Consider the following 15,721-nt stretch of genomic DNA (forward strand, 5'->3'; position numbering starts at 1 on the left):
AGCTTATGTTTTACTGAATTTTGCTCTTGATTCCACTGTTTTGCCGTCGAAATAATAATATATACTCAATATATAGGTTGTGGTCAAGGAGGCGTTTCACAAAAAGATGTTTTTGGTTAAGAGTGGATATCCAGCGAGGTTTGCGATGTTCCCGGTATAGAAACTCACAATGCATGGATAGAATGGCTAGCAAAAAGAGAGGTATGCAAAAATACGGAATGGTCAGCTTGTTAGTCTCGTACCAAAGAAGATAAATCCTGAATTAATTCACCTGAAAATAATTCTTGCTATATGGTTTGTTATGATATATCATTTAGGCTTGTAGAAGGGTAGAGCAATTGCAAAAGGTATCATTGACAAGGTTAGCTCAAAATTAAATCCAAATTAAATTTTCCTTGACAAGCTTAAGTAAGAGAGTAAGAATAAAAGATATGGGTCTTAATTTATCATAACCTCCACAATTGAATTAGCCGGCATTTAATTAATTTTCAGATCATGTTAGAGAGAGCATTAGTTTAATCATGCATAAACCAAGCACAAGAAAGTAGACAAGGCGGCAACGATCATCATATTTTATCATGGCACAAACTTTCTATCATCATTACTAACCATAACATTAAAGCGTGGGTGACGCATTTATTTATTATGGTGATGAAAACAAAAGAAAGCAAATTGCACATATGCTGAAAAATAAATAAAACATAAAATTTCTACGCACACACAAGCTTGCACACATGCTGAAAATAAATGAAAAGAAATAGAAAAATCCAAACCACACGTGCGAGCATTTTATTCATGGTCTTGTCGTCGATCACTCGTCTTGATTGCCTCTTGCGTTGTATCCTTGGTCATAATATTGTTGAAATGCTCCTCCATCAAATTGTTCCGGTGGCGCCAGGCCTAGAAGTCCCATTTGATATGCAATTCCTGCGGTTCCATCTTCTAGTTGGCTTGTGTGCCTCCGGATGGCGTCTATGTCTTCCATGTTTCTTCTTGCATAGGTACCCATGATTCTCATTCCTTGTTCCAGTTGAGGGAGGTCAAAAAATTGTGCTCCAAATGACGGGTCGGGCATCTCTCCTTGGTATGATGGGGGTGGGTAGCCGTAGTTGCTAAATGGTGGGGGCGCCGCCGCAGCAAGCCCCCATGCTTGATCTTGGTTCCCTTCCCATTGACTCGTCCATCCTTGCGGGTATCCTTGTCCACTTGATGCACCTTGAAATTCATTCCTCCAATAACCGGTACTTGGCGGTGGAAGGTCTACTTCCAAGTCTTCTTGTTGTGCCGATGCCGATGTTCTTTCAATTAACCTTCCTCTTTTTGATTTCTTCACCTTTTTTCCAATATTTTCAACTCGCCAATCAGTTCTCCCTCTTGCGAATAATTTTAGCCTTTGATCGGGGAGGGAAATATCCATCTCAGAAATAGTGAATCCCTTCTTTTCATCCCCTCCGATATAATGGCCTTGCCTCAAATGTTCAATCCCAATATCTCTTCCCGGGACATAATATTTTTGGATCACTCGTAACCCCGGATTCATGGCTCGGGCTATCATTGTGAGATAACACCCCGAACCAACTTCTCCCATACCGGATGATGCTTCACAAATCCACCTTTCAACCATGATGTAGGTGGGATCAATCACTTTCTTCTTCACCAATGCAGCATACATCCAATTTAATTCTTGGTCGGTGACCTTCGATTCTCTTATCCTCCCGAGAATTCTTTTGCTCAACCAAGAGTGGAATATTTGGAGGGTCACATTACTTATATTCTTCCTTTGGCGGTTGACATCTTTTGCTATCTTTGTCCAAAATTCATCAAGCTCTCCATCTTCAACTTGCACCATTTCATATGCATTACTTTTGAATCCGAGCAAACTCCCTATTTCTCCATAGGTGATGACTTTTTCTTCATTCTTGAGCCGAAATTTCAGACATGGAACTTTTTCATCATCCACCACTTCCGTTGTTTTCTCCAATGTCATGAACATCTCCAAAGTCACTTCTTCTTGCATGTCTACCGTGACACCGTCGGAAAATAACTTCCAACCGATGTTCTCCAAGAGTTGGTAGATGTCATGATGAAATCCCAACTTCTCCAATGCTTCATCATCAAAATCATAGTTTGCTCGCAGCCTTCCCTTCATGAACTTGAGCCTTTCTTCTTCTTCCTTCGACAAGATAATAAGCCCATATTCTGAATTCTTGGGCTTGTATGGTGGTGGTGCGGATGACCTTGTCGAACGCCGTGGAGGAGGTGGCATCCCTTCGGTGAATCTCATGGAGGAGCATCTCGGGTCTCTCATCCCACCAAGGAGAAACATGTCGCTCCTCGGTGCGGGGTTGTCTTCCTCCATGCTCCGCGGAGACTCGGAGACCGAGTGCCTCCGCGAAGAACTTGCCGATGCGTCAGATGTCGATGAACACGTCCTTCTCCTCCCGGTGACGAACCTCATGATGCCACTCATGGTGACTCCTTGCTGCACACACTCAAAAACAAACACACCGGGGGTTTCTTGCCGGCGGGAGAACAATATATCGAAGAGTGGAGCAAACTAGGATTTGTGGCGAATTTTCGGAGATTTTTGGAGTAAATTTTGGTGGATGAATTTTTCAGGGCTCTAACTGATGTTTCTGGGTGAAGAACTTGAAGAACATAAGCAATGAACTGAGTGAGGAGCGTACCTGTCAAAGGGGAGCACCAGAGCACTTAAAATGGGGCCAGGCCGGCCGGCCTAGGGCCTTGGGGCCGGCCGGCCTAGGGCATTTTTGGCTCTCCTCCACTTCAATTTTCTCTGGTGGCTTTCTGGTGCAATTATTTGCTTTTGTCCAGTACATCTTTCATGCTTTGCACTGTCCAAATCCTGTGAAAAACTCCTTCTTTGCCTTTGATGTCCACTTGCAACATTATTTCTTCACTTTGTGTCATTCACCTTGTCCCATGCTTCATCATTCATCACATGGTGCCATCTTTGCTGAAAATCACATGTCCTTCCCATGTATGGCTGCTCCCTTCTTTGGATCATTTGCATGTGGTGGTAGGTAGAGAGCACAATTCCTTCCCGTGAACTCACTTTGAACAATAGATGTTAATCAAGCACATAAACCCTTTCCAAATCATGCTTAGATGTTTAATCCTCCTCTAACTTCGAAATTTCAGAATTGACTCAAAGCATGCAATGAGTTTAAATGAATAATCAGAGGGGAATTGAAACATCTTTATATTTTTAAGTCAAAAAATATTTCCCGACTACATTAATTTTGGTTGCACCGGAACCGTTCACTTTCATGAATTGATAGCGAACAATCTCGAATTCAACCGTGGGTCTTGGGTTTAGGTTCTAATTTTTTGCCAAAATGAGAGAGAGATTTTTGAAAAAGAGAATAATTAAGGTTAGGAAAATTCTAGTCCTATGGTAATGAAACTGAAAATTCTCTCTATGTTTGTGCGAACCTACGCATCAAGAATTTAAATAATATAAACATAGCGTGGCTCTACTCTTGTGTTTTATCTCAATTTGGTCCGGCCATCATGGACAGGACGGTCGCCAAAAATGGGTATGGAATTTTGGATGTGGCTTTCTCAAGAAGAGGCAAATAAATCATAGGATGGCTCATGTCATTGGTTTAAAATAAGAAACAACATCGAAATGACCGAGCGAATAAAATCCAAATCTAATTGTTCGACCGAACGACCAATTGTTCAAAAGTATATCATGTCCTTGCGTAGCAAAATTCTCAATTTACTTACCTAAACCTTTCGCGGGTTGTCCTCCTAGCAGCTTATTCTTGACTCGACGAACAGGTTGAACTCCTGGCAGCTTTATTCTTGACTCGACGAACGGGTTGCCTCCCGCAAAGCGCTTCGTTTATAGTCTATAGCTAGACTTTCTTCTTCTTCACTTCAGACCAACGCTCGGTGATGGCGCTGCAGTCTTGGGTACCCACTTCCGCACAATCCGTGGTGCGGGTTTGTCTTCTAGGTTAGTCGTCTTTTTGGTCTTCACAGGCGGGCTTTTAGCTTTCTTCTTGACGGGTGCAGCGATCTTCTTTGTCGCGATGGACGCGATGACTTCTATCTCCTTCTTCGCTTCCTTCTTATTCGGCTCCTCTTCTTTCTTTGGCTTCTCCTCTGTGACACGGCGGTGGGGCGGAACATATTTGACATTGATCATGTTGCACCCCTCGAGGCGTGGACGAAACTTGAATTCGCTTATGGTGCCATTGATGTCGAACTTTATCTCCCACTTGCCAACGTCGATGTTCGCCCTTGCGGTCTAGAGGAAAGGCCTCCCAAGTATGAGAGGCACCTTGCTCCCTTCTCCCATATCGAGAATCAAAAAGTCAACGGGGACTAAGTGTTCTCCAATCTTCACGGGCACATCTTCGGCGATTCCCAAAGGATAGCGAACGGAATTGTCCGCTAACTCTAGGCACATGGCGGTGGGCTCCGGCTCCGGTAAGCGTAGCTTCTCGAACACATTCTTTGGCATGACGCTCACACTTGCACCGAGATCACAAAGTGCTCTTTCGAACATAAGAGATCCAATGGAACACGGGATGGTAGGACATCCGGGGTCCCTCTTCTTTTCAGGAGCTTCATTAGCGATTGCCGCGCTACATTCCTCGGTTAGCTTGACAGTGCTTGGCGGTATCTCGCGCTTATTTCCCATGATGTCTTTGAAGTAGCGAGAATACGTCGGAACTTGTAGAGCATCCAAGAGCGGCATATTGATGCTCAACCTGCGTACCATGTCAACAAATTTGTTTAATTGCTCATCTTCATGTTTACCTTTGCGGTATCGTGGCCTTGGCGGTAGAATCTTGGTGTCTATATCATCTAGCTCAAACTCCGGCTCTTCGGTGACTATCTCTGGCATAGGAGTAGGTGCCTTCTCCTCGATGATGGTCTCCACTTCAACTCTTGGCTTAGGCTTCCTTGCTCCTGCTGCATGTTCGGGTTCTTCGGTCTCCTTTCCCGAGCGAGTTTGAATTGCCTTAGCCGTCTCCGGACTTTGAGGTTTCCCGGGCAATTTTCCTTCGTTGCTAGATAGGCGTCCGGCGAGCTGGGCTACTTGCGTCTCTAGCATCTTCATCATGTTGAGTACTTGAAGGTTAGAGCTCCCGACCTCCGTCACCTTGCCATCAATGTTCTCCAAGATCTTGTCCATAGCCTTGAACTTGGTGATGGTGTCCATGTTGATCTTGCCTTGCTCATCCATGAACTCCTTCAATTGTATACGAAGAGGCACCGAGTTTTGAATGGAAGAGCTTGCATTAAATTGGGGTCTACCTTGCCCGTAGAGGAAGTTGGGTGGCGGAATCCATTCTCCCTTCTTCATGTACTCGAGCATCTTGGCTTCCTCCGGGCAATTCTTTTGGACATGGCCGTACTCTCCACATTCTTCACATGTAGACCTTGCTTCGGCCGCCTTCAAATCAATACCTTGGGCTTCCTTCTTTTCCACTTCCATCTTCTTCAACCTTCTCATGAGCGAGTCGATCTTCCCTTCTAGCACTTCTTCACATTCCACTTGCAATACACTCTTCGCGGCGCCCACGGCTTGGAGTGGTTGTAGGCGCCCCGATGATGCCCATGCGTCATTGTCTACCACCTTCTTGAATAGCTTGAAAACTTGAGTAGGCGTGAGCTCAATGATAGAACCTCCGGCCGATGCGTCAATGATCCCCCTTGATGCAGTAGTGAGGCCTTGATAGAACTTCTGGACCACATCCTCCCTTGAGAACTTGTGATGAGGTACGGCGCGGATGTAGTCGTTGAAGCGCTCATATGCTTCCGCAATAGTCTCCGTCGGGGCTTGCACGAATGTTGCAATCTTGTTGCGCAGAATCTGGGTCTTGCCCGGCGAGTAGAACTCCGTCATGAACTCTTTCATCAAGGACTCCCAATTTTGCACCATGCGCGGTGGTAGAGAATGAAACCATTGCAACGCTCTTCCAAGTAGAGAGAACGGAAAGAGCCTGGCTCTTATTTGGTCTTGAGTCATCCCTTGCATGTCGAAGGTGCGGCATAGTTGGAGGAACGCTTGAAGATGTAGATTAGCGTCTTCTTTTCCATTAAAGGGCGAGCTTTGCACCATCCTTATGATTGAAGTCTTGATCTCGAACGGAACTCCGATGTTGTCGAGATTTTGGATCGGCAAGTCCCGAATGTCTGGAGTGCATAGCTCTCCGATCGTATGCTCCTGCTCCGGTAGCGCCATCCCTCGGTGAAGTGGCGCCTCTTTGGACTTGTTGGTGGAGTTGCTTGAGGTGAAGACGATGAACCGTCGGCTTCGACTTTTGGATCTACTAGTTCCGGCTTCCTTGATCGTGCTTCTCGTCTCCTTTGCCTGTAATTTTTTCCTGGATCATCCACAAAATTTTCGGTTTTGTTGGAGAGGCCCCCGTCCATCTCCTGTTAGGGGTTAGTGAAAACGAAAAATATATAACAGATCTAAAAGATGAATATACAAGATCTAAAACATAAAAGAAAAATAAAGCAAACTCTAGATTAGATTGATTTTCGTGGAATAGATCCGTTTTTTTAGTTAGCACAAAAAAATAAGATATCTAAAAAGGTAAAAAAGAAAAATCAAGAAAAAGAAATATTTACGAATGCAAGTAAGATTGGATCTTAAATCGATGGTTCCCCGGCAACGGCGCCAGAAAAGCTTGTTGACGCTCCTTAGCGCCCCCGATTTGTATACTGCAAGCGCACGGTTCATGTAGCTTTTCCCTTAGAGTATTCCCCAAAGGTTTATCAATCCACAGAACCAAAGATACAAGAAACAATCTACTAGCATAGAGATTCCTTTGTGTTGAGATGGTGAAAAACGAATCTAATCTACTAAAAACGACAAACACCGAAGGTAGCAAGAGAAAGTTAGAGATAACCAATCTAGATCACCTAGATCATGCATATGTTGTTGTTCCAGCTAGATGTAGTGAAGTAAGATAGATGTGAATCTCAATGAAAAGTATCTTTAAACTCAAAATCTCCAATCCGATCCCTCGATACCCCACCTACTCAGTGGCAATGCCCTATCACGAGGCCCCTCTTTGGACGAAAGTACCCTGAAGCAAGTCGAACCCCCTTTGGTAGTTCCGCCATGAACCTCTAGCCACCATGACTACAAGATCATGCTAAGCGATCTATCTCGATAATAGATCTAGGATGAAGCAAACACAAAGAAAAGAACGAAATCGAAAGAGAGAACATGGTCGCTAAACATTCGGAATCACAAATAACTTCACCATGAATGATTGTACATCACAAGATCACAACCGGGGCCCTACCTTGATCTTGATGATCCTAGCTCCAGAACTCTGACGTGGTCTTCCTTGTAAGGCTCCCACGTCGGCTAGGGAAGCCCCTAGACAAGTAGCACGACCCTCGGCTCTCCGAGAGGTGTCCCTCTATCTTCTCTGCTCCTTGGCGTCGTCTCCTGAATTGATCTCCTCGTGAACCTTGGGGAGCGGTCTTTAAATAGCCTCAGGAAACCCTAGGTCAAAGGGGAGGCCGATCCGCCTCAAAAAGGGGCTGGGCCGGCCGGCCTGACCCATTTCTTCGCCGCCTCGTGTCCTCCTTTCTCCCCAAGTCTCCTGGAGTCTTCTAGAGTTTATGCCTTTCACGATTGCACCCCATTAGACGTCGTTATCTTCGAGATTTCTTCGAGGAAAAGGATAGGATGGAAAATCCTTAAGTAAATCTCTCTTTGCTTTGCTTAGTCCCGAAGTATCTTGATCTTATCTTGTGGGCTTTGTCCTTTGGGCTTCATTGGAGGGTGGATGTGCACGCACAGGCCTCTAATCATCATGGCCTTCGGTCCTTTGTTCAGGCTTTGGCCTTTGTCTTTCTTTGTGTCATCGCGTGATCGTGGGCCTCGTCATTTCATGCTCCAAAATTGGTCAAAAACCTGCAAAAACGAAGTACCTCCAAAATATATGTGCAAACGCGAAAACGACCAATAATTGGGCCGAGGTTAGGATGGTTAGTGATTTTGATATTGAATTCATGCCATTATCAAAGTTAAACAGGGGATAAAATGGATACTTAAGGAGCGTCAACACTCACTAACGACCATTTCCAGGCATCAACTTGATCAGAAAATCATGAGAGTTTGCATTTCTTACACGTACCTTTATCCAATAAAGTCCCTAAATCACACTTCACCTTCTAGAAAATGCAAGTTGTGTTTTTGAGCTAATATGCAGGTTGCAAGCATACTTTGGCCCAACATAAAATCATAGAAATTATTAGAGCACCGATTGTGGCTCAGATGGACCAAAAGTGGCTCAAAAACCCAGTTCAGACAAGCCAAGACAGACCAAGACCAACATGGACCAGACAAGGCAGCCCAGGACAGCCCACCAGAGGAAGTTGGGGGCGGTTGGAGCCTCGGGCAGGCCGGCCGACCAGCCTGGTTGGCCGACCTGGCCTGTGGGCCCCACCGCCTTAGCCAAGCCATGTGTCATCTCCTGGTTGGTCCCCTAGGTCGGTTTGGAGAGTCTCACCCTGTGGCTCCCTGCTATAAATATAAGGGGGGTAGAGATTAGAACACACACACACATACACACACACCCCTCACAACACTCACCTCTTGCATAATCTTTAGGGTTAGTGGAGTTTAGGAGAAGTTTAGGAGTCTTTGAGTTGCCGGAGTTGCTCGAGAGTTCTGGTATGGGTTCATCGCTAGCTCTTTCTTGTAATATTCGGTTGTTTGTAATAGAATTAGACTATGGTTACCGATATCTGCTCGAAGTATGTTCTGAGTTATCGGATATATGCTTCTTGATCTGGTTGCAATATTATTCAATGCTTGCATTGCATGATCGCCCTGTGCTTGCGATGGTTTACATATCAGCCATAGAACTCTATCAACTGCTCTAGTATTCGTATGTTTGCTTTAGTGTGATGTCTGTCCATCCAAAGGGTGGTGGCTCCACGCGGGACACTAGAGTATCGCTTACTAGTGTAGGCATGGTGTCTAGATTAGCTAAGAGTTGCTGGATGTCAACTATACCCACGGTTTGTAGAGGTAGCCGGCAGGTGGTGACAGCCCTGTTCGAGCCCTAGTAATCCTCCACGTTTGGTATGGGGGTAGGAGGTGCATAAAGCCGCCGGGGTGTACGGGCTCCTCCCGTTGCTTCGATAGCGGTCTCCCTGTTGTGTAGTTTAATATCTGACGATCTAACCATAAGATGGCATAGACATAGCTAGCCTAGAACAGTTGACTCCAGCTCTAACTTCTGCCTTGCTCCCGGCCTAAAGCATCTTTTCTTTTCTTTTATTTATTTATCTAGAGGGTAGTTTGTGTGTGTGTAACACTACCTCCTACCATGTTATATATTTTACCCCTATTTATGCATGAGAATATCCAATCTAGATAAAGTTCATCAACTAATCTATATCTCTTCATTCACCGCCTTCCCTGTGGAAATATAAATGACACCCCGGTATACTTCCAGGTAAAATGCTACAGCGGTATTCCGTGCGCTTGCGGATTTATTCATGGTTCATGGAATACCTGCCACCCCAATTGGCGTCTGCGGGCGTCATCGCTGCTCTCCCGGTGGTGACGCTGGTAGGCGCCAACAAGTATTTTTGGCGCTGTTGTCGGGGAAGGCACAAATTGAAGTATATAGACAAAGTTATGAACAAAATCAAAATTGGTATTCGCTTGCTAAACAGGCTAATTTGGCTTTGTTTTCTTGTCTTTGTTGATATGAAAACAGGGTAGTGTATGACCGGTTTCGACTTGTCACAAAACTTTCATTCCGATCCAGAGTCACTTTTGAGGAGGACGTGAGCTCGTCTCGTATCACCTCGGAGACCACTCTCGGCAGCCGAACCAGTCATTGCATCATCATCAGCTTCTAAAGCTATGGCCCAGAAGACACTCCATGATTACTCTGCTCCATCTGCTAACCATGTCCCCACCGGGCCCGAGATTAACACCAGAGCGGAAAATTTTGAGATCAAGACGGGTCTCATTACGATGGTGCCGGCCAGCCCTTTCTGTGGCAAGACCAATGAGGATGCCAGCGCTCATCTCCAGTAGTTCCTGGAGCTCTACAGTACTTTTGTTATTAAGGGTGTATCGCAAGATGCAATTCGGCTCCGTCTGTTTCCGTTCTCTCTCTTGGGGAGAGCGAAGCAATGGTTTTATGCTAACAAGGCTGCTATGGACACTTGGGACAAATGTGTCAAGGTGTTCCTCTCGAAGTTCTTCCTAATGGGCAAAACCAATGCTCTTCGTGGACGGATTTCAAACTTTCAGCAGGCATCAAATGAGTCAATTCCTGAAGCTTGGGAGAGACTTTAGGAGTACATTCGAGCGTGTCCGCACCATGGAATGGACAATTGGCTCATTCTTCAGAACTCCTACAATGGGTTGAATCAATCGTCCCGTGATCATGTGGATGCCACTACGGGTGGAGCTTTCTTCTCGCTGACCATTGAAAGAGCTACATCATTAATTGAGAAGATGGTGTACAACCAAGGTTAGAGCGATGATCGCCTCCAACTGTACCAGCGAGGCATGCACTCCGTCAAGGAGGCCGACATGCTCGCTATGAAGATTGATCTCCTCCTCAAGAAATTCGAGGATTATTCCCAAGAAAAGGCTCAATTGCAAACACTTCAAGCCTTGGAAACTCGCATGACGTGCGAGGTCTGTGGGAATGTTGGACATTCGGGCGACAACTGCCCAAAAACCCAAGAAAAAGAATTATATCTCAATGGCAACAACAATGGTTTTCGTCCACAAGGAGGTCAGGGGTGGAATCAACCACGCCCGTATTATCAAGGAGGTAATGGTAATTCAAATTCTTTCAATCCTAACCAACCTACCTTGAGAGACCTTATCTACGGCCAAGCGAAGATCAATGAGTCCCTTCAGAAGAAGTTGGCTGCTACAGACAAATCTATGGAGACCATCCATGCCAAGATGAACGGATTCTCCACTGCCATCAAGAACCAGTTGAGTTTCAACAATATGATTGAGACTCAACTAGCTCAAGTGATTGTCGCCATTCCCCCTGCTATGGAGAACGTTAAGGCGATAACCACACAAGGAGGTAAAACTACTCAAGATCCGCCTTATCCTAACCATGTCAATAGGAAGAAAGCAAGCCCGATGGCAGAAGAACCACCTCGGGAGGAGGAACCCGAGAAGGTTCATGAAGGGAAGACGGCTCCGCATGAATTCTATGATACTCAAGTATTGCCGTTCCCTATAAGGGCAAAGAAGCCAAGCACAGACGAGTAGTTTAGCCTCTTTGTTGAGATGATACAACAAGTGAACATCAATGTGCCTTTGATGGATGCGATGAAGGTCCCGACCTATGCTCGCTACCTCAAGGACATAATCAACAACAAGCGACCACTGCCGACTACGGAAGTAATCAAGCTCACTGAGGCATGCAGTGCAGCTATACTTCAACAATTGCCCGAGAAGAAGAAGGATCCAGGATTCCCAACTATCAGATGTTCAATAGAGGCACAGAACTTCGACAAAGCCTTATGTGATTTAGGAGCCAGTGTTAGTGTGATGCCAAAGGCGGTCTTCGACCAACTCAACTATACAGAGTTGACACCAATGCCCATGCAGTTGCAATTGGCTAACTCCTCAGTACGGCACCCAGAAGGAATCGCTGAGGATGCCCTAGTGAGAGTGCGGGACTGCTTTGTCCCAGTCGACTTTGTGGTACTTGATATGGATAATCAGAAGGAGATTACCCTCATTCTGGGGCGGCCATTCCTCAATACAACAGATGCACATATTGATGTTGGGGCCAGAAAAATCCGACTCCATATCAATGATAAAGAGAAGAAATTTGACTTTCGACCCAAGAAGGAGCAATGCTTGATGATCCGAGTCAAATTTGGGCCAAATCCTCAAAAAATCAAAGAAGTCGAAATCACACTATCTCAGAAAGATAGCCTTATACCTTTTATGAAGACGCTAATGAAAGATGATCCAACAAACTCAAAAAGGTCTAAGAAGAAGGGTAAATCAAAGGTTACTACACCCGAGGATCCTCTTCCTGCGTCATCTACACCATCAAAGAAGAACAAGAAGAAATGGTGCAAGAAGAACAAGACGTCATCGACCGCTACTACTTCTCCAGGTATGGACGAAACGACCTCAACCTGATCAGGTATGGAGAAAGGTCCTGCTTTTCGGACCCTAAACCAAGAGCTAGCTTGGGAGAGGTTCCCTCCCCTAAGTCAATTGTATCCTTTATTTGCTTTTGAATAAAATTCGATAAAAACTTCCAAAACAAAATAAATATTTACTGCTTTATTTCCCTTTTCATCATGTGCGGTAAGAATGTTTTAACTCCTTATGAAAGTTGAAAGGATGAGTTTTGCTTTGCTCTACCATGTCTGTTGTGCTTAGTTTGGAAATAAGAGTTCTCTTGAGTTTAAATCTGTTGGTTATGTAAATACCTTGCCAATGAACCTGAAAGTTCCGTGGGTTGCATATGCTTGATCCAAGTCTAAGTTGTTGTGAGTATAGATTTGGTAAATAAGGTTGTACAAGTTTGTTCTAGTGATGCTCGAAATCTGGAGTTGTTTTCGAAAATCTAAAAAGGCAAGTTCCCCAGTGATAAGCAAAGTCCTACCAGAGCCATATGTAATATTCCATGAAAAACCTTACACATATGCTACTTGATGTTCTGTTGAATTTTTTCAAATTGTGTGAGCCTAGTGAGATGTTTTTCATGCTTTCTCGATCATAAGCACGCACACGTCCCATCCATTTGCTACATTCCTACACTGGAAATTGAGCACCACCATTTATCTATCATCAATGCTCCATGTCTTGATGATCTCTCTCGTAGAACATCCCTGAAATAAAATAAAGTTAGATTATGGTTGCCCCGAAAAAGAGAAAAGATGGCATGCCAAAGAAGCATGACCCAAAAAAAAGAAAAAAAAGAAAGGGGTAGCTATGTCTCAAAAAAAAGAGAGACATGGATGATTCGAGAGAGAAAAACTAATGCCTTAAGAAGTAAGCCACACCCATCCATCCACCCATACATCCATCCACTCATACACTTGCACCTTTTGATTGAGATTGCATGACCTGTTTCTCCATGGATCCTCTCTTTGACTTTACAATATATGGAATGCAAGTATGTCCTGTTCTTATCCTACCATGAGCTCCACAAAGGTTTTTTAGCAGTAGGAAAGATCGAAGGCAGATACTGCCCTGGTGAGGATAATAAAAGTTGAGTGCCTCGAGAGAGTAATCCTGGGAACTCTGCCAAGTTTTCAAAAATCTTTCAAAAAGTATCTCCAGATGGATTGCAGATCTATGAACAAGTAAGTACTACTCTATGCACTGTTCTAACTCTCAACAGCCCAAGACAAGGAGATAGCTAAGAAGCCCCATGAAGGAGTAAGGTAATTGTGCAAAGGTATGATAGCCAACTTATTTAAGCTTATAGATGAACATTTTTGCTTCAGACTATGACATGACAGGTAAGGTATGAGTCAAAGTGATTTTTTGATCAACAACCTGATTTGCCTTACTTTGCTCGGAACGAGCAAAGGACAGCTTGGGGGACCTTGTTGACGCTCGCTAACGACCATTTTCAGGCGTCAACTTGATCAGAAAATCATGAGAGTTTCTATTTCTTACACGCATCTTTATCCAACAAAGTCCCTAAACCACACTTCACCTTCTAGAAAATGCAAGTTGTGTTTTTGAGCTAATATGCAGGTTGCAAGCACACTTTGGCCCGACATAAAATCACAGAAATTATTAGAGCACCGATTCAAGCTCAGATGGACCAAAAGTGGCTCAAGAACCCAGTTCAGACAAGCCAAGACAGACCAAGACCAACATGGACCAGACAAGGCAGCCCAGGACAGCCCACCAGAGGAAGTTGGGGGCGGTTGCAGCCTCGGACAGGCCGGCCGACCAGCCTGGTTGGCCGACCTGGCCCGTGGGCCCCACCGCCTTAGCCAAGCCATGTGTCGTCTCCTGGTTGGTCCCTTAGGTTGGTTTGGAGAGTCTCACCCCGTGGCTCCCTGCTATAAATACAAGGGGGGTAGAGATTAGAACACACACACACCTCACAACACTCACCTCTTGCATAGTCTTTAGGCTTAGTGGAGTTTACGAGAAGTCTAGGATTCTTCGAGTCGCCGGAGTTTCTTGAGAGTCCTGGTATGGGTTCATCGCTAGCTCTCTCTTGTAATATTCGGTTGTTTGTAATAGAATTAGACTATGGTTACCGATATCTGCTCGAAGTATGTTCTGAGTTATCGGATATATGCTTCTTGATCTGGTTGCGTTATTATTCAATGCTTGCATTGCATGATCGCCATGTGCTTGAAATGGTTAACATATCGGCCTTACAACTCTATGAACTGCTCTAGTATTCGTATGTTTGCTCTAGTGTGATGTCTATCCATCCGGAGGGTGGGGGCTCCGCGTGGGACACTAGAGTATCGCTTACTAGTGTAGACATAGTGTCTAGATTAGCTAAGAGTTGCTGGATGTCAACTATACCCATGGTTTGTAGAGGTAGCCGGCAGGTAGTGACAGCCCTGTTCGAGCCCTAGTAATCCTCCATGTTCGGTATGGGGGGTAAGAGGTGCACAAAGCCGCCGGGGTGTACAGGCTCCTCCCGTTGCTTCGATAGCGGTCTCTCTATTGTGTAGTTTAATCTCTGATGATCTAACCATAAGATGGCATAGATAAAGCTAGCCTAGCACAGTTGACTCGAGCTCTAACTTCTGCCTTGCTCCCGGCCTAAAGCATCTTTTCTTTTCTTTTGTTTATTTATCTAGAGGGTAGTTTGTGTGTGTGTCACACTACCTCCTACCATGTTATATATCTTACCCCTGTTTATGCATGAGAATATCCAATCTAGATAAAGTTCATCAATTAATCTATATCTCTTCATTCGCCGCCTTCCCTGCGGAAATATAAATGACACCCCGGTATACTCCCGGATAAAATGCTACAGCGGTATTCCGTGCGCTTGCGGATTTATTCGTGGTTCATGAAATACCTGCCACCCCAATTGGCATCTGCGGGCATCATCGCTGCTTTCCCGGTGGTGACGCTGGTAGGCACCAACAAGGCACAAGATGTGCTAGAAGTTGAGGCATGAAATGTGCCACAGGCTGAGGTCCCTAGGTCTCAAATAGTAAGAAGACCAGCTATTTTTAGCGACTACAAAGTTTATAATATAGAAGAGGTTCATATGGAGGGTATGGTGATCCCACTTTATATGAAGAGGCCATGAGAAGCACTCACTCAACAAAGTGGTTGGAGTCCATGGAAGATGAAATGAGATCAGTGAGTTCCAACGGTGTTTGGAACTTATAAGAAATTTGTAAAGGAGCCAAAATAGTAGGCTGTAAATGGCTCTACAAGATTAAACGTAACTCTAGAGGGAACGTAGAAAGGTTTAAAGCACGACTCATGGCAAAGGGATTTACACAAAGAGAAGGAATATATTACAATGTAACTTTTCTTGGGTTTCGTGTAAAGATTCCTTCAGAGAATGATAATGGCATTGATGGCATGTTATGATTTAGAATTACATGAGATGGATGTAGAGACGACATTCCTTAATGGGGATCTAGAGGAAAATATTTACATGGCACAACCGAAAGGTTTTGTCGTGGAAGGAAAAGAACGCATGGTATGGCGCCTAAAGAAATCCATTTATGGATTAATTAAAGCAAG

At 44.7% G+C, this 15,721-nt stretch overlaps 1 non-coding gene across 1 annotated transcript; it reads right to left on the bottom strand.

Annotated features, from left to right (window-relative positions):
• Positions 1 to 10,255: 10,255 nt before the first annotated feature.
• On the bottom strand, positions 10,256 to 10,362 carry LOC120696283. The gene has a single exon (XR_005684061.1). It is a non-coding gene; the product is annotated as a small nucleolar RNA R71 (small nucleolar RNA).
• Between the last annotated feature and the right edge of the window lie 5,359 nt (positions 10,363 to 15,721).

This window comes from Panicum virgatum, chromosome 2K (genome assembly GCF_016808335.1).
Source record: "Panicum virgatum strain AP13 chromosome 2K, P.virgatum_v5, whole genome shotgun sequence".
NCBI lineage: Eukaryota > Viridiplantae > Streptophyta > Magnoliopsida > Poales > Poaceae > Panicum > Panicum virgatum.